General features: G+C 35.8%; 1 pseudogene; it reads left to right on the forward strand.

Annotated features, from left to right (window-relative positions):
* The first annotated feature begins 8487 nt into the window (after nt 1-8487).
* LOC148191796 (PRA1 family protein B4 pseudogene) lies at nt 8488-9432 on the forward strand (annotated as a pseudogene).
* Nucleotides 9433-22932: the final 13500 nt, after the last annotated feature.

Raw genomic sequence — 22932 nt, forward strand, 5'->3', positions numbered from 1 at the left:
TTTAGGGGTTGGCCATTCTTGTATAGCCTTGATCTTCTCTGGATCAACATGTACACCTTCTTTTCCCACTTTGAATCCAAGGAAAATCACACTTTCTTGACAAAAAGTACATTTGTCAAAGTTGGCAAAGAGATGATGTTCTCTAAGAAGAAGCAAGACTTTTCTGACATGGTTAAGATGTTCTTGAAGGCCTTGACTATAGATTAAGATATCATCAAAGTAGACCACTACAAATCTGCCTATGCATTCCCTAAGCACATGATTCATTAATCTCATGAATGTACTTGGAGCATTGGTCAAGCCAAAGGGCATGACTAACCATTCATACAAACCAAACTTGGTCTTGAAAGCAGTTTTCCATTCATCTCCTTCATGAATTCTTATTTGATGGTATCCACTTTTAAGATCAATTTTGGTGAAGAGATTTGCTCCATGTAATTCATCCAACATGTCATCTAGCCTAGGAATGGGATGCCTATACTTGACAGTTATGTTGTTGATGGCCCTACAATCTGTACACATTCTCCAAGACCCATCCTTTTTAGGGACCAACAACACAGGCACAGCACAGGGACTTAAACTCTTTTGGATCCACCCTTTGTTCAACAAGTCATTAACTTGTTTCTCTATTTCTTTTGTTTCCATAGGGTTGGTTCTATAGGCTGGCCTATTGGGTAGGCTTGCCCCAGGCACCAAATCTATTTGATGTTCTATTCCCCTCAAAGGTGGTAATCCACTTGGTACCTCTTTGGGAAATATATCATCAAATTCCTTTAAAAGTTTTTGCAACCCCTTTGGTAGAGAACCAAGTTCATGAGTGATTGAAACAAATGCCTCTTTGCAATAAAGAAGGAAATGAGGTTGTCCAAGAAAAAGATTTTTGGAAATATTCAAGGTTTGAGGTTGGACAACTTCATGGGCTGAGGCATGGGTTACCAAATTCTTTCTTTCTTTCTTATTTTCTTTTTTCTTTTCTCCATCCAACTTCTTCTTAAGAATTATTTGGTCCTCTCTTACTTGTGAAGGTGTAAGAGGACACAAAATAATTTTCTTTCCCTTGTGTTGAATGGTGATTTTGTTGGTGACTCCATCATGTAAAGCTTGTTTATCATATTGCCAAGGTCTTCCAAGTAATATGTGCCCAGCTTCCATTGGTACTATATCACAAACAATTTGATCTTCATATTTGCCAATGGAAATAGGTACACTTACTTGTTCTTTAACTACTATTCCATCATCCTCTTTGATCCATTGAAGTTTGTAAGGTTTAGGATGAGGAGTAGTGGTTAAGCCAAGCTTCTCTACCATTCTAGAACTACAACAGTTGCAACAAGAGCCACTATCCACTATCATTGAACATGTCTTTTCTAAAACTTTGCATCTTGTGTGGAATAGGTTCTCTCTTTGTGACTGTTCTAATTCTACATGTTTACTTTCCAGGAGTCTCCTTACCATAAGTAAGTCACCATCACAAGGTAAAGCTTCTTCTTCTTCAGAAGTGGATGTTCAGACTCACTATATGAAGAACCCTCACTTTCACTCTCATGCTCAAGGATGTAAGTTGACCTTCTATTGCGGCACTCAGATGCATAGTGCCCTTTTTCCCCACATCTAAAGCACTTAGTCTCCTTACTCTTATGATCTCTTGAAGGTTCTTTGACTTTTTCTTTTCCTCTCTCTCTCTCTCTGTCTTCATATCTTGGCTTGGTTTGACTACCCTCCCTCTTATACTCTTTCTTATGGTAAGAACTATGAGGGTAATCTTTCTTGGTGGAGCTTTTCCTCTTTAGTTGTTGCTCAACCCTCACACAAAGTTGGACTAACTCATTGAGATCATTGTAGGGTATAAGTTCAACCCTATCTCTTATGTCATAGTTAGTCCACTTTGAAACCTAGCTATTGTTATCCTAGGTTCTTCTCTTATCCCAGCTCTCAACATGAGTAACTCCATTTTTTGTCTATATTCCTCAACACTCATGTTCCTTTGTTGGAGTTTATGGAGTTTATCCATTATCTCCCTATCATAGTAGGCTGGTACATGCCTCCTCCTCAAGGCAGCTCTCATTTCATTCCAATACCTAATGGGAGGTAAGTGTCTTAGCCTATGGTCCTTGACTAAGGCTGTCCACCAAATTAAGGCATAACCTTGAAAGCTTAGAGAAGCCATGGTGACTCTCCTTTCATCATCTATTTGGTGGCACTCAAACAATTGCTCAACTTTCATTTCCCACTCTAGGTATTCTTCTACATCATCTTTCCATGAAGGAAGGAAGATCAATCTTAGGCTCTCTTGGGTAATGCTCTCTAACTCTATGTTGTCTTCTAGGAGGCATTTGGTAGTGGTCATCATTGTGATGACTACTATTTTGCTCAATTTCACTTGGAGAATGATGATTCTTCTCTTCTCCTATGGGAAGACCTCTCTTTCTTTTTATCTTGATTAATCAAAAGTTGACTAATCATATCTTTGAGCTCACTAATCTCTTTATCCCTTTGTTCAAATCTTTGCTCAAATTCTTCCCTTAAAGACATTTCACTATTGGGTTTCAAACTTCCTTGCACACTTGATTGACTCATTCTTGTCAAAGGAAAAGGTTTTCACAAAGTTTTCAAAATATTTGACAAGTAATGAGTGAAAAGATTTTCACAAGCTTTCTTTGTTTTTGGTGAAAAATTTCTAAAGAGATTCTAGAAGCAAAAGATGTTTCTAAGTAGCTCCCAGGAAGAAGAGGTGAGTCACAAATGGACAAGCTTAGAAACCAAGTTCTTCCTTAGCCAGAGTTTCCTTAGAGTTATCTTTTACCTTAGTTTCTAAGTAGAAATTCTTCAAATTCTTTTCAAATGTTATGAAATGAACCTAAAACCAAAGAAAGGTTGACTAAATGTTATGCAATCCTATATACCACGGAGACTTAAAAAAACAAAAAGATTAAGCAAGAAATTAAAGAAAGCAATAAAGATGCAAGAATGTAAATGCTAGACGGCCCTAAGTGAAAGTGCAAGTGACACTTGGAGCCCCTTGACACACTTCCACACTAAGAAAACGAAATTGGACTATTACAATGTTCAATTGTGAACTTGGAATTGCTTCAAGAGCATTTTTCCAAGTCACTTGGCTCAAAAACAGCAAAGAAAAAAAAACAATTTCAAACAGCAAATTCCGTGATATTTGGTGTAAATAAACTTGAAATGAGGCCTAGAAATAATGTGAGCTTTGTCTTCTTGCTGCTGCAGCTGCACTCAAAGCTAATGAATTGGAGATTGAAGTTGCTGCTGTAACAGAGTTTTCAGCTGCTGGACAGTGATGTTTGCTGCTGTTGAGTCTTCCTTCTTGCTCCACTTTCAATGCTCAAACCACTTCCTAGGAGGCTACCAAAGTAGGAGAAGGATTCTGGTACTGGATGCCCCAAACAGCTTGCACATACACTCCAAAACTCAGCAAAATACACCAAACAGATTAAAAATCTGCACCAAATTTCTGCACACTGCACCAGTATAGGTTGCTGTATTGAACACTTTAGATGCCAAAAATAGACACAAACAATGGAACAACACACATGAAAGTAGGTACACAAGAGGAACTTATCAAAGGCACTAGAATGGATGAAGAAAGCAAGAAAAACACAAGCACAGTTCAGAAATTATTCCAAATGCAAACTGTTTGATAATTTTCAGAAGTGTTTGATAAAATGCCCCAATGAATTTCAGATTTTGTGTTTTTGATTTTCAGGGCTTGTAATCTGGATTGGTTGGTTCTAACAGCTTTTTAACACTTGATACTTCTTCTTTTGATCATATGTTTTCATTTTTAAACATTGAACCAGCTTTTTCACAATCCAGCAATGAATTTTACACTAAAATTACCAAAACAGTGGCTAGAAAACAGAAACTGCACTAGAAAAATGAACTAAAATGGTGGTTTTGGAACTCAAAATGAGTAGCAGTGTTTCAGCAGCTTGGATGAATGTTCAAACAACTTTTATTCATGATATTAAACATGTTTAAACTCTTAAACAGCTGAAATAATGCTTACTACTCAAATTCACTGGTCCACTTCCAATTTTAACTCAAAATTGATGGTTTAAGTATCCAATCTGCATATAACTTCAATTTTGACCAAATGAACAGTATTAGCAACTTTTAATCATCCATTTAGACTTGTTCAAACTGTCCAAACACACAGAAATAGTAGGATTCGAAAATCACCCTTGCTATGGCCAAATTATGCAGCAAAAACCATCAATGAACCAACCAATTTAGCTTTTCATAGAATCAAAAACTGGACAGCAAAGGCAATGACTCTAAGAAGTGTATAAACACAGATCTAAGCTAGATTTAATATGCTTAGCATGACCAAACTCAGATTAGACCAAATCAAGTATATTAGCACGGTGAAAAGCTAGAAGTTCAATCTGAAATGGTGAATGGTTAAGGATTTTGAGCAACCACACTATGCATATTGCATTTTAGTGCTTGTTTTGGTTTGCTATACCTTAAGACACATTCAACAACATTACACAATGTTGTACCAAGCTCCAGAATCAAAAGAAAACCACTGAAACAGTTTTAGAATTTTAGCACCAGATTTAAATTCTGTATCAGAATTCACAATGGAAAACAAAACAGAATTGCATTTTGATGCTTCAGCTTGTATAACCCAGGCTAGATCAAGTCCTCATTGCCTTATTTGGTATATATACAGCTTGTTTAGCACTTGCAAATCAATTAAAACGAAATAATTCAGCAGAAAACAAAACTGAACAGAGACAAACAAAAATACTGCAACAGTAAATTGCACAAGACTTAAAACAATACAGAATTGAAATGTAAAGCTGGAAATGACCCAAACAAGAAGGTTTCACCGATTAAAATGAAAGGACAATATAAGCACACAAAGGAAACTAAAATTGAATGACTGGAAAAGCAATACAGAATTGAAAACAACAGCAAAACAGACACAGAGACAGTACAAACTGGACTGAAAACAGAAACAGAAATAGCACAGACTGGACTGAAATTAAACAGCAGAATGGAAAGGCACTTAGCTATGGTTTGCGTGGACAACCAGAGCTCTAGATACCAGTTGATGGAAACTTATCCATGCTTGAATGACCTGGCCTTGCAGATAAAGCTTTAAAACCAGAGAATAGTATTGGTGCAGTGGATGAAAATCAGCAGTGTGTGGATGCAGCGGAAATTGAGTGAGATTGATTGATGGTTGGTGTATTTGAGTGGAATGAGTATGTGTGGGAACCTCACAGCTCAGAAGGCCTTCCTACAATGGAAGGAAGCTAGAGGAAAGGGAAGAGAAAGTAGAGAGAATTAGTGACTCAAGAGCAAAAGGCTGGCAGTGAATTTCAGCAGCAATTTACTAAGCTCAAAAGTAACCCAATACAAAGAAAAGGCCCTCTTATTTATAGGTGAAGAGGAGCCTAAATTCTGTTTGTAATTCCCTCCTAAAATTCAAATTATTCAGATTTTGATCAAGCAAAATCCATGCCTCATTCCAGCTCATCCAGCAAGGTGTGTGCTTCCTTCCAAATCAGCCAACATTCACGTGGAAAATGCTGGTGCATGCCGTAAGCACCTCCTTTGCTTTTTGGCTCCTTTGCTTGGTTCTTTCTTGGATGGCTCAATCATATTCTCCAAGATTTATTAATTCCTACAAAACAAATATAAGTGCTTTAGTTAAGAGAAGAAGGATTTTATAAGTAACCTTCCATAGAAGTAAAATGTTAGATGATCCTTCTTCTTCTTGAATCTTCCTAGCCATTGCTCTAGTAAGAGGTCCAATGTGATTTCTTGATGGTTTTCCATCATCAAAGAAAGGATGAAAGAAGACTTTGAGATGACTGATCTCGGAAGTCTAGGTTATTTTCTTGGGCTGGAATTCTCACGTGTAGATGGTGGAATCCTGGTGCATCAAAAGAAGTATGTAAGTGATATTTTGAAGCGGTTTGGCATGGAGAATTGCAACAGCACATGTACACCCATAATGGCCAACACAAAACTGACACTGCAAGCAGAGGATGAAAGAGTTGACGCAACCTTGTATAAGTAGATCGTGGGGCTCACTCAGGTATGTATGCAACAGTAGACCTGATATTTCTTACGGTGTTGGATTGATTAGCAGGTATATGGGAGATCCAAGACAATCACATCTCAGTGCTGCCAAACACATATTAAGATACCTAAAGGGAACAACAGATTATGGTCTATTTTATCCAAAGAAACACAATGAAATGAATGAAGTTCTGGAAGCATGGAGTGACTCTGATTGGTCTGGAGATCAGCTTGACAGAAAAAGCACTTTCGGATATGTACTCAAGTTCATGGAGGCTACATTTAGTTGGTGCTCGAAGAAGCAAAACATTGTGCACTGTCTTCATGCGAGGCCGAATATGTGGCTGCTTCAGAAACCGCATGTCAGTGTGCTTGGATTGAAGCGATGCTTGATGAACTGATGATCAACTATTGCAAACCAATGAAGCTCATGATAGACAACAAATCTTCAATCAGCCTTGCAAGAAATCCTATGGCACATGGACGCAGCAAACACATAGAAACACGGTATCACTACTTGAGAGAGCAAGTTGATAAGAAGAAACTTGATCTTCTACATTGCCCAACTGAGGATCAAGCTGCTGATATTTTTACCAAAGCACTTCGCCAAAACAGATTTCAGAAATTGAGAGAACACCTTGGAATTAGATCTTTCAACAGTTTCACTTTAGGAGGGGTGTGTTGAGTAGTTTAAATTGCAACTGTAATAACGGTCATGTAGATTTGACCAATTCCACTTTGCCTTTTGTATATGTACCAAACTGTACCATTCTCACTTAGGTTTTTTAATGAAATACAGTTTCTTCACTTTCAAATTCATACACTCATTCCCTCTACCATAACTCTGTATTCTCACACACATTGCTATTAGCAGTAACAGACTAACACAACTGACCAACAGAAGCTATTTTACTATCACGAAAGTTGTAGTTGCTTCCAATTGAATTACTTTTCTTCTTTAATTGCAACCCAACAGATTTTCCTTTCACATGGGTTGACAAGAATTGTTCACTTCATGATTGAACTCTCGAATGATTCTCACTTTGATATTTCTTGAATTCTCAATCACAATCGCTTCACAGATCAAATATTTGATCAAATGCCTCAATAACATGAATCTAGTTTAAAACCACCAATTGATGTGAATTGTTGCACCCAAATAGAACCAATGTTTTCAAAACATCCATTAACCAAATTAGAAGATCTCAAATCACCTTCCAGCACCACACATCTATCAATTTAAAATATAATTTTAAATTGTTTAATCTATCAATTCATTCTCAGATGTATGTACTATATTTTCAAATTACAAACTCGGATGCGGAATCTAAAAATTTAAAAATATATTAGGAATGACTTAATTTGAGATACAATTTCGAATTTTCAAATTACACAATTAAAAAATGTGTATCTTTTAATCTTAGAATTCATTTTCAATAACGTCATCAAACACATATTTATAAATTTTACAATCATAAATTTAAATCTTGGACAATTTAGACATTTACAACGTTGCTACATTGCGTAAGAGAACATGAGGTGCAAAGTAATTGCATGAACGTTATTTTATTACAACATGAATCTCATACGCGTTTATAATAAAGGCCATGCTTGTTCTGTTATTATTGTATAAAAGTAAACTCGACCTATATTCGCCTTGTAACAAAATAAAATAAATAAAAATAGTATTAAAATAAACACTTAATTTATATTTTTTAATAACTTTTGGTATAATCTTTAATTAAATTAAATTAGTATATCTTCTAACAAGTGTTGACAATTATTTTAGCAATATCTTTTAATTAGAGAATTATATTCTTTAACAAATTAAAAAATATTTGTATTTTATAACATTATAATTGCATAATTTTTTACTTAAAATTATTACATAAATTTTTCAATTAAAAATTATTATATACTATTTTTGAAATTTATTTATAAAATTATATATTTTCTTAAAATTGTATTTTTTTTAATATAATAAAATTTTGGATACACGAATTTACGTGTTTTTCCTAGTCAACCATAAAAAGGATTGGGGCTAACATGAGAGTTATGAAATTAAACTTAAAATAAAATCACTCGATTAAATGAAGCATTTGCGGGCAGTATTCTAAGAAAGCGCATCTATCGAAAGAGGGTGAAAGAAAACCACATAATTTGTGAGACTTTGACCTAAGATAAATGAAAGTGTTCGGGTAATTCCCACTTTCAGCACTATATATCGTGGCTCTTCCCACAAACGCGTTTGGCAAACGACGTGTGACTGACGACGAAGGACCTCAAACGCCATTGCGTTTTTCGTCGGTGATGCGTTCCTAAACTTCACCACTAAGCAACAAAACAAAGCATAAATATAAATACAAACACGTTCTCTCTTTCTTCTCACATTTTCTCTCTCTATTAAAACCAGTTCCCTCTCTTTCTCTCTCTAAACACATGGCTACCTCCGCGCCTCCCGTCCTCCCAATCTCCAACTCCCAACCCGTCGCCGCAGGAGGTCCCGGCGCGGTGTTGACGGATGCTCCTGCCAACAACCCTGCCTTCCGCGCCTTCATCAATCACCTATCCACCTCCCTTCGCCACGGCCTCGACCAGCGGCGCCCTTGGGCGGAGCTCGCGGACCGCTCCGCCTTCTCCAAACCGGAATCGTTCTCTGAAGCCACACTCCGAGTTCGCAAGAACTTCTCATACTTCCGTGTAAACTACTACGCTGTCGTTTCGCTGATCCTTGCGATCTCGCTCCTCACCAATCCCTTCTCCCTTGTCCTCCTCGCCGGCCTCCTCGCCTCCTGGACCTTCCTTTACCTCTTCCGCCCCTCCGACCAGCCTCTCGTCATCCTTGGCCGAACGTTCTCCGATTTCGAAACGCTAGCTATCCTCTCCGGGCTCACCGTCTTCGTCGTGTTCCTCACCAGCGTGGGCTCCGTCCTCGTCTCCGCTCTCATGCTCGGCGTCGCCGCCGTTTGCCTCCACGGTGCTTTCCGCGTGCCTGAGGATCTGTTCCTCGACGAGCAGGACGCCTCTCAGACAACCGGATTCCTCTCCTTCCTCCGCGGCCCCGCCGCTGTCGCCACTGCCGTTCCAGCCGTGTCTGCGCGAGTTTGAGTGAGGAATCCTTAGATCTGAAACTCCCGATCCGTTGAATTTTGGTGCCTCGAAACGACAAGAATGTGGAAATATAGTGTCTCTCTTACCTGAATCCTCAGATCTGATACCCTCTCCCGATCCGTCGATTTTTGGTGCCTCTTAGCGGAATGAACGTGGAAATGTAGTTTCTTTTCTTTTCTTTTATTTTATTTTAAATTCCTTTATCCATATGAACAAAATTTATTATACATAGGCTGAATAATAAGAATTATCACGGTATATGTATGGATCTTTGTTGTGTTTTCCTTTTTTACATACGTGATTTGTTGATCGATCAAGATCTCTCAATTTTATCAATTTCATTCTGTGATTTGTTTGATTTCTTGAAATTTGTGATCAACAACGTTAAAGGTATGATCAATAACCGTACTTTGTATTGGTATAGCAACTATGTTGTAAGATTTCAGTGGCTCTGGTGATTGTTTGAATTTGAAGATCTGGTTGATGGATCTGTGATTTTTCTCAGTTTTATTCTTGCATCATTAAGCTTCTCAAGAATTATATTGTACTCCGGTGATTACTTTTTTCATTTTCACTCGCAATGAATTAACTTGCCTTTTTTTTTATTCCATTGAAATTGACATTGGTGATGTAATGCGGCCTAGATATCATCGTATATTGTGCGAGATAGAATTCGTGTCAGGTATAATCTGTAAATTCTGCATTTGCGTGATTCACGAGCTGTTTAAAATTTCTTACAGTGTTTGCATGACGACTTGGATTGTTTTTCAGAATTATGTTGTTCCATTAATGTGGTTCCAGTGATGAAATATTTCAGTGTTTATAATATATTTTGCCGACAACCTCATGATCTGTATACTTCAATGTTCAATTGCGGTGGATCTGTTGATTTTTCTCTTTCAACCTTTTGACATTGGATTATTTCATCATAGCACTCTTTGCTTAGATCGTATAACTGGTGTGACATAGAGTTAGATATAGAGTTAAACATGATGTTTTCAAGTTCTGTTTTTCCTCTAATAGTTCAGTTCATGTGATTATGTATACGTTCATTACTTTTTGTTAAAAGATTTGTGGTTTTTAACTTTTAGGTGGAAGTGGGATGGGGCTTTATATGTGAGTTCATTATCTATGGTATTCAGGTTACATTATCTATGGTATTAAGGTTACATTATCTATGGTATTCACGTTACATTATCTATGGTATTCAGGTTACATTGTTCTATTTGTGTTGTTCTGGTGATCATATTTTTCAATTTTTATAAAATATTTCTCATTTAAACCTCAAAAACACATTAACTAGATCTCATTATTTCTGTCGTATGAAAAAAATATTGGTTTATGCACGAGCAAGGTTGGATTTGTGTAATAATACGGATTTTTGAGCTTCAATGTTAAATTCGATTGCAGAGTTTTATGTCTTCTCAGTTATATGTTAAATAATTATTGAAACGGGCTAAATAACTGCTCGGATAGTGAGTGATGTTCACAATGGTAATTATTGAAACGAGTTAAATAATGGATCGTTAAAATTTAAATAAGTGTTTTTTATAAATCTTTTTAAAATAATCACTTACTTTAGAATCAATTAGAACTATTTTTATCATTATGGATAGAATTAGAGAAAAAGAAAAGATTGGTAACTTTTTAAAGGAAAAAAAAATTGTCACTAAATTTCCTTTTTAATATTGAGGTCCTTAAACATGTACAAAGATAAAATCGACACAATCCGGCATTTTTTGTATATTCTATTACTGTAGAACATGACTCATCCTCTATTAACTCGACAAACTCTTCATCACAAATGCTAAAACAGGAAATGAAATCTTCGACTGATGAAGGAAACATATGAAGAAGCAAACTTGAAAGATGACAACGAAAGGAATGAGAACATAGACGTGCAAAAACTAGGATATGCAAAGAAGAATGAAATAGAAATCCAAAATGAGAAATATAAAGGGAAGGAGGATGAAGAGTTTGGGTAGAAGGAGAGACGTTTCGCAAATGGCGGCAAGGAACGTTTAGGCTTTTCGTCTTTTGTAAATTTGAAACTTCCAATAAAAAATAGCCATGTGTGACTAGAGGTGAAAAGGTCTTTCGGGACATAACCCTAGGAAATAATCATGATTCATAAAAAATCCCTCAGTTTAATACATTAAAAGGGCTCAAATTATGAACAAATTAAATACAACATTAGGTATCCTAATCTTGTGCTCAATGGCCAATAATGTGTGGAAATATGTAGTTGATCTTGTGCTTGGAAAAATAGCCAATGTGTCAAAAATATATAATTGTTCTCGTGTTATAAAAATAACTAGCAATGTCAAAAAATAATGAGTCAATCTTATGTCAAATATATTTAAAACACTAAATACAATTTAAAATTAGGCTAAGAGTAGCATAAACTCGTTCATTTAATAATTTGGTTCACCTTCAAAAGTTAACTTTCAAGCTTGAGGAATTTATGTACTTATGTGATCCAAATTATGTTATAATTGTCAGATCCAAAATGGTCCAATAAGAATATGATTCAAGTATGAGATCCAAATAAAATATTGAACTCCTTAAAATAAGAAAAAAATAATAATTGAGAATATATTTTAGATTAAATGATATAAATAGAATTATTCATTATTAACAAAATTCATTTATCATATCTGTTATTATATTCTACATATTAACAAGCCTAAAAAGCCTATATATACATGTTATCACCAGGAGTACATTTATCAAATAATCATTCTTGACTTATATACTTACTCAAAATATTTTCTGCGAACGCGACATAGTTCTTGGAGGTAGATTTTCCCCTTTGTTTTGATTTTGAACTCATATACATTGACAATTTGGTCAGTCCACCTCGGAAACAACTCGTCCCAAATTTGCTAAGAACAAAAAATATTCATTTGTGATTTTTTTTTCTCAAAACTTCTTTAAGTTTTGGACTTTTCTAATACAAACTTTATTTGTGTGTTTCAACATCAATTTTTTTTATGATGTGATGTAAAAGGTTTATTGGAAACTACTAATTATTCTTAATCTTTGTTATTCTTTCTCTCTAGTTCTATTTGTGAATATTATAGGATATTTTAGATTTAATCAATTAAAAATGTTGTGAATTGTTCTAGTTCTTGCTAAATTAAGATAATGAAATTGTCATAAATTTGATAGTATGCTTTGAAATGTTTATTTGAAATCGTATGATGAGATGTTAAGATTGTCTTGGTGAATTTCAATGAAGTTGTTACGGTTTCAGTGTTGCATTATCATATTTTGAGTTTTACGCTAAATGTTGATTATGATAATAAAAACAAGTAGAAATTGATGTATAGAACTTCTTAAAATAAGTAGGAAGATTTCGATAGTAGTGAAAATGTGATTTATTACTTGTATACTCTTGTATTCTATTGCTTTAAGTTGAAACTTGATGGTATGTTATATTTATATTGTCGAAAATGAAACTTTGAAATCACATAATGAATCTATATGTAAACCATACACGTTGATCAACTTATGACCAATCTTGCACTATCATTTCTGTTTCAGTAGGGATGTGGAGACCAAGATTCGAGCCTAACAACTATGGACTGCTTCTTCTTTGTACTGCTCTTACTGTGCTGTTTTTCTCTGTCTTCTCTGCTTCCCTGAGTAAAGATGGGCTGGGTACCTGCAAAGGCACTCCGACGCTCAAGTCAGAAAGGAATGTGATGAATCAGATCAAGAGTAATCTTTCTTAATTTCTTCTAGGGGAAAAACGTACCTTTTTTCTCATGTGTTTCGTATATTTAAAACAGTAAAATAAACTGTTACCTGAAAATCCGGACAGTTACCGAAGTGGACTATGTAGAAGTTGTAACTGCTAGGTTGTGTATTGATACTGAGTCAATTACTTCCGTGATTCACGGCGTTGGTTAGCTAATATGCGTAACCGCTTATCTGTAACCGCTAAACCGCATGCTACAATATCGCGCGTTGTATATCGATCGTCCTGTGTGTCGACATGGATAGGCGACTTGTCGTATGAACGCTACATGTCGCGACATTACTGTTTGGTTGTCGAGCACCAAGTGGTCGATGACAATGTGCGATCATACGACATTACGACAATTGTCGTCAGGTCGTTCGGGTTACCGGTCGACCGTTTGGTTTAACTGTCGTCAGGTCGCCTGGGTTACCGGTCGACCGTTGGAGGATCAGGTATCCTATAGTACAATTTCTAATATATGTATATAAACAGTAACTAAGGCTTTGTTAACTTGAATGGATTTGGAGGAGAGTGATTGAAGATATTTGAGAAGATTTAAAGATAAATTTTTTTGTTGTTTATTTAAACAGATTTGGAGTTAAGTGAGAATGAATTTGGAAGTAAATTTTTTTAATTTATCCCATCAATCAAATCCTACACTAATTCTTACAAACTTTACTTCCAAATTCACTCTCACTTACCTCCAAATCTACTCAAATAAACAACAAAAATATTTATCTTCAAATCTTTTCAAATCTCTTCATCACTCTATCCTAAATTCATTCAAGTGAACAAAGTCTAAAGAAATACTATTGATATGTTGATGTGTGTTAAGTCACTAGATTTAATAAAATATTCAAATTTTAATGATACATTGAGATAAATAAATAATTGTATTGAATGTTCAGAATCAATAGAAATTTCTACCACCAAGTTGGTAAAGAAAAGTCATCAACACTTAATAAGATGGAAGAATTTACCATATTATGAAGGTTGCTAGATGACTTATGTTAATACTTCAGTCGGAACGTAACACTAGTATTCTATAAGTATAAAATCATTATATATCTAGAATGAATGAAATATATAATCTAGAATGAATGAAATATGTAATCTTTAGCATATTTAATATCAAACTTATTATATTTCTTATAGATTAAAGATGAAAAAGTCTTTATTTGTGTATCTTTAACTTTCAATTTAGTTAGAAATATTTATAGAAAGGTTAATACCCAATTAATTTAAAAATATGTAATTTTTATATTTTAATACATTTAAAACTATATATTTTGGAATATTACACATTATTTTAATTTTTTAATTAATTTTTTTTTTCACAATTATCTTATTTTCTTTATATTATAATAACACAATAATTAGAATTTATCGATAATATAAAGCTGAATAATTTTTTATAATCTTATCAAAAGTTGCGAGGGAATTGTTTTAGAAAAGGAAGAAGAAAAGGAAATCTCGGCGTTAGAGTTTTGAAAATATACCTAAATTAGTGTAAAAATTCTAAATGAATTAGTTAAATGAAACTAAAAAAAAATTGAACCTAAATTAAATTATATTATTTTTTATTTAATCTATTCAATTTGATACGTACGTTTAAACTAAATCAAATCTAAAAATTATAACTCATAAAATACGGACAAAATAGATGCTAAATGCATTAGATGTTAGGGTTATGGTGCCGTACATTCACATCTCTGTCTAGCTATTTTTCTTGCGGGAAATGATACTTTAACAACAAATTTTAACAATATTTTGACTAGGACCACGTGTCAAAATATGATTGGTGCATGTGGAAAAGAATTTCAGAAATTAAAACGTGGAAATTGAAATTTGGGATCGGAGTTTCAAGTTTTTGGGGTTAATTTTCAGTCTTCAGATTTTGAATCTGAGACTTTGTTAGAGAGAAGCAGAAGCTTGTGAGAGATTGCAGTCGAGAGAGACTTTGTCTTCCTCCGACCCAGCCACCCATCCAGGTGTTTCAAGTCTGGAATCGTCCCACCCACTTCCTTCCTTGTAGCGTAGGGGTGCATTCCTCGTCGGCTTTGGAACTATTTGCGAACTCTAGAGAGAGTCCGTCTACCTTCGACCCAGCCACTTGTCAATGTGTTTTGAGTATCGAATCCTCCCACCCGCTTCGTTGAGTGTAGCGTAGCGATGCGTTGCTCGTTGGAGTGCCGCCTCTGGAACTATTCGCGAACCCTAGACAGAGTCCGTCTACCTCCGACCCACCCACCCATCGCCGCGTCTTTTGACTAGGTTGATTTCATGGAGCGTGGCGTTGTGTTGTCCGCCGGAGTTTCGTCGTTGCCACTATTGTCTGATCCGGTGACCGGCGCGTTTTGGGCTACCGCTATTGGAACGGGCTGCCAAAAGGATGCGTTGTAGTCGTTCCGATGTCGTTTGAGCTGTCGATGTTGGTTGTTGGGGTTTGAAGACCGGCGGAGTGCCGCCGTTAGATTGAAGCGTTGCAATCCTTTCAGCGTTGGTGTGTTTTGCTTATTTAGTATTTTGAGGGTCGATTTTGGGTTACGTTTTATTATGCGTGTTATTGATATATTATTTATCATTGTTTGGTCTTTGTGTAGTGTGATGGAGGAACTGTTAGCAAAATGATGAAGATGAAGTTTTGATGATGTCCAAATCAAGTCAAGAGAAATCAAGATTCAAGATGTTATGAAGACTTGTATTGCTATGGAAAGCTTTTGTAATAATTATAGTTTAGTGTCTAGGACTTAGATTCTTAGTGGTTTTGATTCCATGTAATTTTATATTATATAATTAATGTCCAGAGTCAAAATCGCACTGTTTTAATCGATTAAAACAAGTATTAATCGATTAAAACGAGTAAAAGCTGAAAACTCAACCTTTGCTGTTTTAATAGATTAAAACCTTTTTTAATCTATTAGCTAATCGATTAAAATACATTTTAATCGATTAAATCTGACCGTTGGAGATTTCAGATTTGAAAAACTAGCCGTTGTACTCATTTTAATCGATTAATACTTATGTTAATCGATTAAATGCGTTAGATGGCCCGTTTTCGAAGAATGGAAGGGTATTAGGCTGAGTCTATAAATTGGCTCACTTTTTCTCTCATAAACAACTCTTCCCTTGTGCTCTAGTACTCATAAATCATTGAGACTTGTGTGCTCTTATTCGGCTTGTGAAACTCTTGTCTGTGGAGCTGGTGAAGTGCTGCTACGGTGACAAAGGAAATAGCCGGTTCATCCTTGGTGTGTCTAAGGAGGTGTTCGGAAGAGAATCATCCTTCGTGAAGTATTCGGAGGAGGTGTTCATCCTTTGTGAAGACTCAAAGGAGGTGTAGGTTCATCTCTTGTGGTATCAAGAGAGGTGGTTTCTAAACTTTTACAAATTGTGTTTCTTTGTGATTGTAATTTGTAATTGTTTTGTGTTAGTGAAAAAGGTTTATCTTGTTTGAGATAAGCGACTGGACGTAGGATTGGTAAGATCCGAACCAGGATAAAATCATCTGTGCAAATTTCTCTCAACCTTACTCTCTTTATTTGTCTTTATTATTTGCTTGGTAAGTTTAATTGAGTAGAAATTAAAAGGCACACGTTCGTATTAAAAACCCTCTTGGTTTGTTATTCCACGCTAACAATTCCGCTGCAGCAATTCTAACAATTGGCATCAGAGCTTGCTTTGATAGTCATTCAAATGGCAGGATCACATCAAACCTTTGCAGAGGGTGCATCAATCAATAGACCCCCACTATTCACAGGTGAGAACTATGCATTCTGGAAGGTAAGAATGCAAATATTTATTGAATCTATTGATTGTGAAATTTGGGATGTTATTGCGTCTGGCTCTTTTGTTCCTACTAACAATACACAGGAACCAAAGCCCCGTGGTCAATGGACCATTGAAGAAAAGAAAAGATTTCAGAATGATGTAAAAGCTCGGAATATCATTGCATCAGCATTGACTGTTGATGAGTTCTACAGGGTTTCTGTCTGCAAAACTGCTCAAGAAATGTGGGACGTGCTCAGAGTAACACATGAAGGAACAGATGACGTAAAGAGGGCAAGAAAGAATTCCCTAATTCAAGAATATGAAATGTTTCGGATGAAGCAAGGAGAAACAATTTCTGACGTTCAAAAACGCTTCACCAACATTGTCAATCATCTCATTGGACTAGGTAAGTCATTTGATACTGATGAACTAAACATTAAAATCTTAAAGTCTTTAGACAGGTCGTGGCAACCTAAGGTGACTGCAATCTCGGAGTCACAAAACCTCAACACCATGACTATGGCGGCACTATTTGGAAAGTTGAGGGAACATGAATTAGATCTTGGAAGACTTGATGAAGAAGAAGCAAAAGCCAAAACCAACAAGAAGAGTTTGGCATTAAAATCAGAGGTAGAAAAGAGCAAGAGCAAAATGGAAGATGAAGATTCAGAAGATGAAGAAAATTTGAGACTCATGATAAAAAGGCTCAACAGGTTCATGAAATCAAAAGACAAAGGAAGATTAAAATTCGAAAAGAAAGAAAATCAAGGATCTTCCTCACACTATAAATGTTATGGTTGCGGAGAAAGGGGGCACTTAAAAGCGGACTGCCCAAATCAAAAAAAGAATGAAGAATTAAAGGAAAAGAAAAACTTCAAGAAAAAGAAAGCCTACATCGCATGGGACGATGACAACGAAACAATTTCCGATTTGAGCGAATCTGATGAAGAAGCAAATATCTGTTTAGTGGTGAACGACGACGCTGGAAGCCAAGTAAGTACATCTAGCGATTCTGATAATTATAGTCAAATTAGTGAAGATGAATTGCATGAAACTTATGCTGCTTTAATAGTAGAATCTGAAAAATTAGATAAAGCTCATAAGAAATTGAAAAATGATTTTAAAAATTTAAAATTAAATTTTGAAAATATTTTTGAAGAAAATAAAGATTTGAAACATAAAGTGTTATTTTTTGAAAAGGGTAAATTTACTAGTAGTGATGAATGTGCTTCTTGTGAAAATTTTAAGAAACTACTAGAACACACAACCTTAGGAGAATGTAGTAAAAATAATGAAAATAAGGTTGTTAAAAATAAGTATGTTCCTAAAATTAAAAATAAACATAATAATAGAACCCGTAGAACATGGGTAGAAAAAGGAACAACTTATAGGAACACAAACTCTGTATCATGCTTTTATTGTATGAAAAAGGGTCATACTTCAAATAAATGTAAAATTAAGCATTATGGTGTTCCAAGTGGTAGATATGTTTGGGTTGTAAAATGATTTCTTTTTTCTAAATCTAACCCAAAGGAGCTATTGTTTAATATTTAAAATTTCTTTAAAACAAAATTTAAGAAAATTTTATTCCAAGGCCGATGAAACTATTTTTTTGGATATCTTCTAATATACAAAGCATATATAGTTTTCAATCGGAAAACATTTGAAATAGAAGAATGTGTGCATGTTGTCTTTGATGAAATTGTAGACCTTGAGGCAAAACCTCTTGAGTCCGTTGAATTACATGCAGGCAATGATGAAGATTTGTAGAAGACAACAAATGAAGCGAAGAATGATGACAATCCTCAAAATGAAGATCTAAACAATGTTTTATAAGTTCTTTATCCTAAAATTATTTGCTTTAAATATCCTATTGTGTATGTTTAAATGAATCTTTAAATTTGAAATATTTTTAGCTCATATGCATACATGCCTTTATTAAAGGGGAGTATTATCTTAGGGGGAGAACATCAAACACAAATTTTTAATTATGATCAAAAAGGGGGAGAAGAAAGTTTAAAATTATTATTTTCTATTAATCTCTCTTTTTATGAGTTGTGACTGTTTCAGATTCTTAGTGATGAAAGTGATGAATTCTAGGGCTTATTTGCTTGTCTTGTTTGTTTGGTTTTATGATTATGTGCATCCTTAATAAAAAGTGTTTAATAAAAAGTGTTGTTTATTTCATCTTTCAATATGCCTTATATCTTTTTATTTAGGGGGAGCACGCATTTTTTTTTCTTCTGATCAAAAAAGGGGGAGAAGAAAGTTTAAAATTATTATTTTCTATTAATCTCTCTTTCCATAAGTTGTGTTTTATCCAGATTATTACTAAAAGCTTTAAATCAAAGGAGTTTTTGATCATCATCAAAAAGGGGGAGAATGTTAGCAAAATGATGAAGATGAAGTTTTGATGATGTCCAAATCAAGTCAAGAGAAATCAAGATTCAAGATGTTATGAAGACTTGTATTGCTATGGAAAGCTTTTGTAATAATTATAGTTTAGTGTCTAGGACTTAGATTCTTAGTGGTTTTGATTCCATGTAATTTTATATTATATATATAATGTCCAGAGTCAAAATCGCACTGTTTTAATCGATTAAAACAAGTATTAATCGATTAAAACGAGTAAAAGCTGAAAACTCAACCTTTGCTGTTTTAATAGATTAAAACTTTTTTTAATCTATTAGCTAATCGATTAAAATACATTTTAATCGATTAAATCTGACCGTTGGAGATTTCAGATTTGAAAAACTAGCCGTTGTACTCATTTTAATCGATTAATACTTATGTTAATCGATTAAATGCGTTAGATGGCCCGTTTTCGAAGAATGGAAGGGTATTAGGCTGAGTCTATAAATTGGCTCACTTTTTCTCTCATAAACAACTCTTCCCTTGTGCTCTAGTACTCATAAATCATTGAGACTTGTGTGCTCTTATTCGGCTTGTGAAACTCTTGTCTGTGGAGCTGGTGAAGTGCTGCTACGGTGACAAAGGAAATAGCCGGTTCATCCTTGGTGTGTCTAAGGAGGTGTTCGGAAGAGAATCATCCTTCGTGAAGTATTCGGAGGAGGTGTTCATCCTTTGTGAAGACTCAAAGGAGGTGTAGGTTCATCTCTTGTGGTATCAAGAGAGGTGGTTTCTAAACTTTTACAAATTGTGTTTCTTTGTGATTGTAATTTGTAATTGTTTTGTGTTAGTGAAAAAGGTTTATCTTGTTTGAGATAAGCGACTGGACGTAGGATTGGTAAGATCCGAACCAGGATAAAATCATCTGTGCAAATTTCTCTCAACCTTACTCTCTTTATTTGTCTTTATTATTTGCTTGGTAAGTTTAATTGAGTAGAAATTAAAAGGCACACGTTCGTATTAAAAACCCTCTTGGTTTGTTATTCCACGCTAACAATTCCGCTGCAGCAATTCTAACAGGAACTTGGTGAATAGAGTAAAGGTGCTCATACGAGTAATAAGGTATGTAGGGTTATATTTGATTTCCATATATTTACTGTTTGGATGTATTGAAGTAGTAAGCATGACTTTGTATACAGTTAGTGTTTAGACACTTCTGCAAGACCAAGGTCATAGGTGATTTGAACAAATGATTGACTTCTGAACAAAAGGATTACATTGAGAAGACTATTTTTTTTGGTTGTTATACTTGCCAGATTGTATTAAGATAGGTAGGAATTTGTTATCAGAGTTATGTGGTCGATGGGTAGATAACATTGGTGGGTTTTGTTAGAATTATTGTTCAAGTGTGTTCCAACTAAGAGTGAGTTGGAAAGGATTGTTAGTGTGTATGAGTTGTGTTTAAGTGTATGTGAGATGTGAGTGTGTATGTGCTATATGTGAGTGTGTGTGAGGTGTGTTCCATTCATTTAATCCTATAAATATAGTGTTAAGGAGAAGGGTGTATTAACCAAGTAGTTCAATACATATTCTTGTATTACATTTCACATGGTATCAGAACAAGTTCTCTGATCCTCTTCTAGTGGTCTCAGCTGGCCGTCGGCAACCCCTAAAATTTCAGTGGGCATCCCCTTTTCTTTTTCTTAAATCTGTGCCACAGTCAGTACCAGTACAGCTAGTCACCTCTGCCGTCAACCGTCGCCGCCGTTGCCGTCGCCACTGCCCGCCATCTTCACAGTTTCGATGGATGACCTGCGGATCTGGACCATCTCTTCGAGCGACGGCCAACCACGCCGGTTTCGAGAGCCACTTCTCAGTCATGCATCGCCACGCAACGCTTCGTTCCGGCCAGTCTGTCGTCGCCGCCACCGCCGCCGAACGTCGTTTGCTCTAGTGAAGTCAAGGGTTAGGTGTGCCTTGAGAAGCGCAACCCAACCCTAGTGGTCCCGTCCTTCGAAGCCTCTGCACCAGCTGTCACGCGTCGCTTCTTCTCGGCCAGTCTCGACCACGTGTTCTGCACGCGCCGCCTTCTCGGTGTCGGAGTTTCATAGTGACACCTCCATAGCCGTCGCCTAGACCTCCTCTCTCTGTTCAGACCCTCCAGAGGAGTTGCCATCTTCTTCTCCTTTCTTCTCTATTGCGAAGGGCTCCCTTCTCCACCACTGGGTTTCTTCTTCCTGTTCAGTTTCTGTTTTGAAGAACCTGAACCAGGGTACTGTTGTTCTCAACAGTGATGTTTTGATGTTGCTGCTCCGTTGATTCAACCTATGACCAAGCCTTCTTCCATCATCTCCTTCTCCATTGAGAAGGGCTCTCTGCCTTCACCAATGTGAAGGGCTTCTTGTCTCTACCATCCTCTTCCGCAAGTAAGCTCAAGTACTGAATCTTGTGTTGTTCTTCAACAACTCACTTTGACTCGCCAATTTGATATGATCAAGGTTGGGGGAATGGTCACATAGTCACACACAAGGGCCGAAAGTTTTTTTGTTATTATTATTATTTTTTTTATTATATTTTTATTTTTATTTTTTTTATTTTTTATATATTATATTTTTTTTGTTTATTTCTTATGATGAAAATAAATTTATTAATCAACCCGGACGAAATTGGGTGTTGACAGCTGCCCCTCTTTACTTAGATTTTACTAGATCATATGACAACAATGTTTTCATATTATCAAAGTAAAAGATAAGTAAAGATAGAAATACTAATTTCGTCTCGATTTCAAGATAAGCAAGCAACAAACAAAGAATAAAACAAACGAACAAAGCTGAGAGAATTGAAGTGTGACAACCTCGTGGAGGGTGTACCAACGCTACAGATGAAGTGAACGAGGAACAAATTTTTTTTTTTTTTTGAGTGCATAAATAAAATGAACAAGATTAAGTGAATGAGAAATTTGAATTTGATTGGGTTCGACCATTGCCATGCAGAAGGTAGTTTGAAAAAAATTAAAATCTGGACCTGACCATTGCCATGTAGAGGGTCGTTTGAAAAAAATTAAATCTGGACTTGACCATTGCCATGCAGAGGGTCGTTTGAAAAAAGTTAACATCTGATCGTGACCATTGCCATGCAGAGGGTCGTTTGAAAAAATTAAATCTGGACTTGACCATTGCCATGCAAAGGGTCGTTTGAAAAAAGTTAACATCTGGTCGTGACCATTGCCATGCAGAGGGTCGTTTGAAAAAATAAAATCTGGACTTGACCATTGCCATGCAGAGGGTCGTTTGAAAAAATTAAATCTGGACTTGACCATTGCCATGCAGAGGGTCGTTTGAAAAAAGTTAACATCTGGTCGTGACCATTGCCATGTAGAGGGTCGTTTGAAAAAATAAAATCTGGACTCGACCATTGTCTTACAGAGGGTCGTTTGAAAAAAGAAAAATTGGGCTCGACCATTGTCTTACAGAGGGCCGAGACACCAATGACAGAAAGTAAAATTGGGCTCGACCATTGTCTTACAGAGGGCCGAGACACCAATGGCAGAAAGTAAAATTGGGCTCGACCATTGTCTTACAGAGGGCCGAGACACCAATGGCAAAAAGTAAAATTGGGCTCGACCATTGTCTTACAGAGGGCCGAGATACCAATGGCAGAAAGTAAAATTGGGCTCGACCATTGTCTTACAGAGGGTCGAGATACCAATGGTAGAAAGTAAAATTGGGCTCGACCATTGTCTTACAGAGGGCCGAGATACCAATGGCAGAAAGTAAAATTGGGCTCGACCATTGTCTTACAGAGGGCTGAGATACCAATGACAGAAAGTAAAAATATTTGATTGTTTTGAAATTGAAATTTTGGAATTTGTTGAAATTTTGAAAATTTTTTTT

Source organism: Vigna umbellata, chromosome 10 (assembly GCF_029865625.1).
Source record: "Vigna umbellata cultivar VRB3 chromosome 10, Vumbellata_1.0, whole genome shotgun sequence".
Classification (NCBI taxonomy): Eukaryota; Viridiplantae; Streptophyta; class Magnoliopsida; order Fabales; family Fabaceae; genus Vigna; species Vigna umbellata.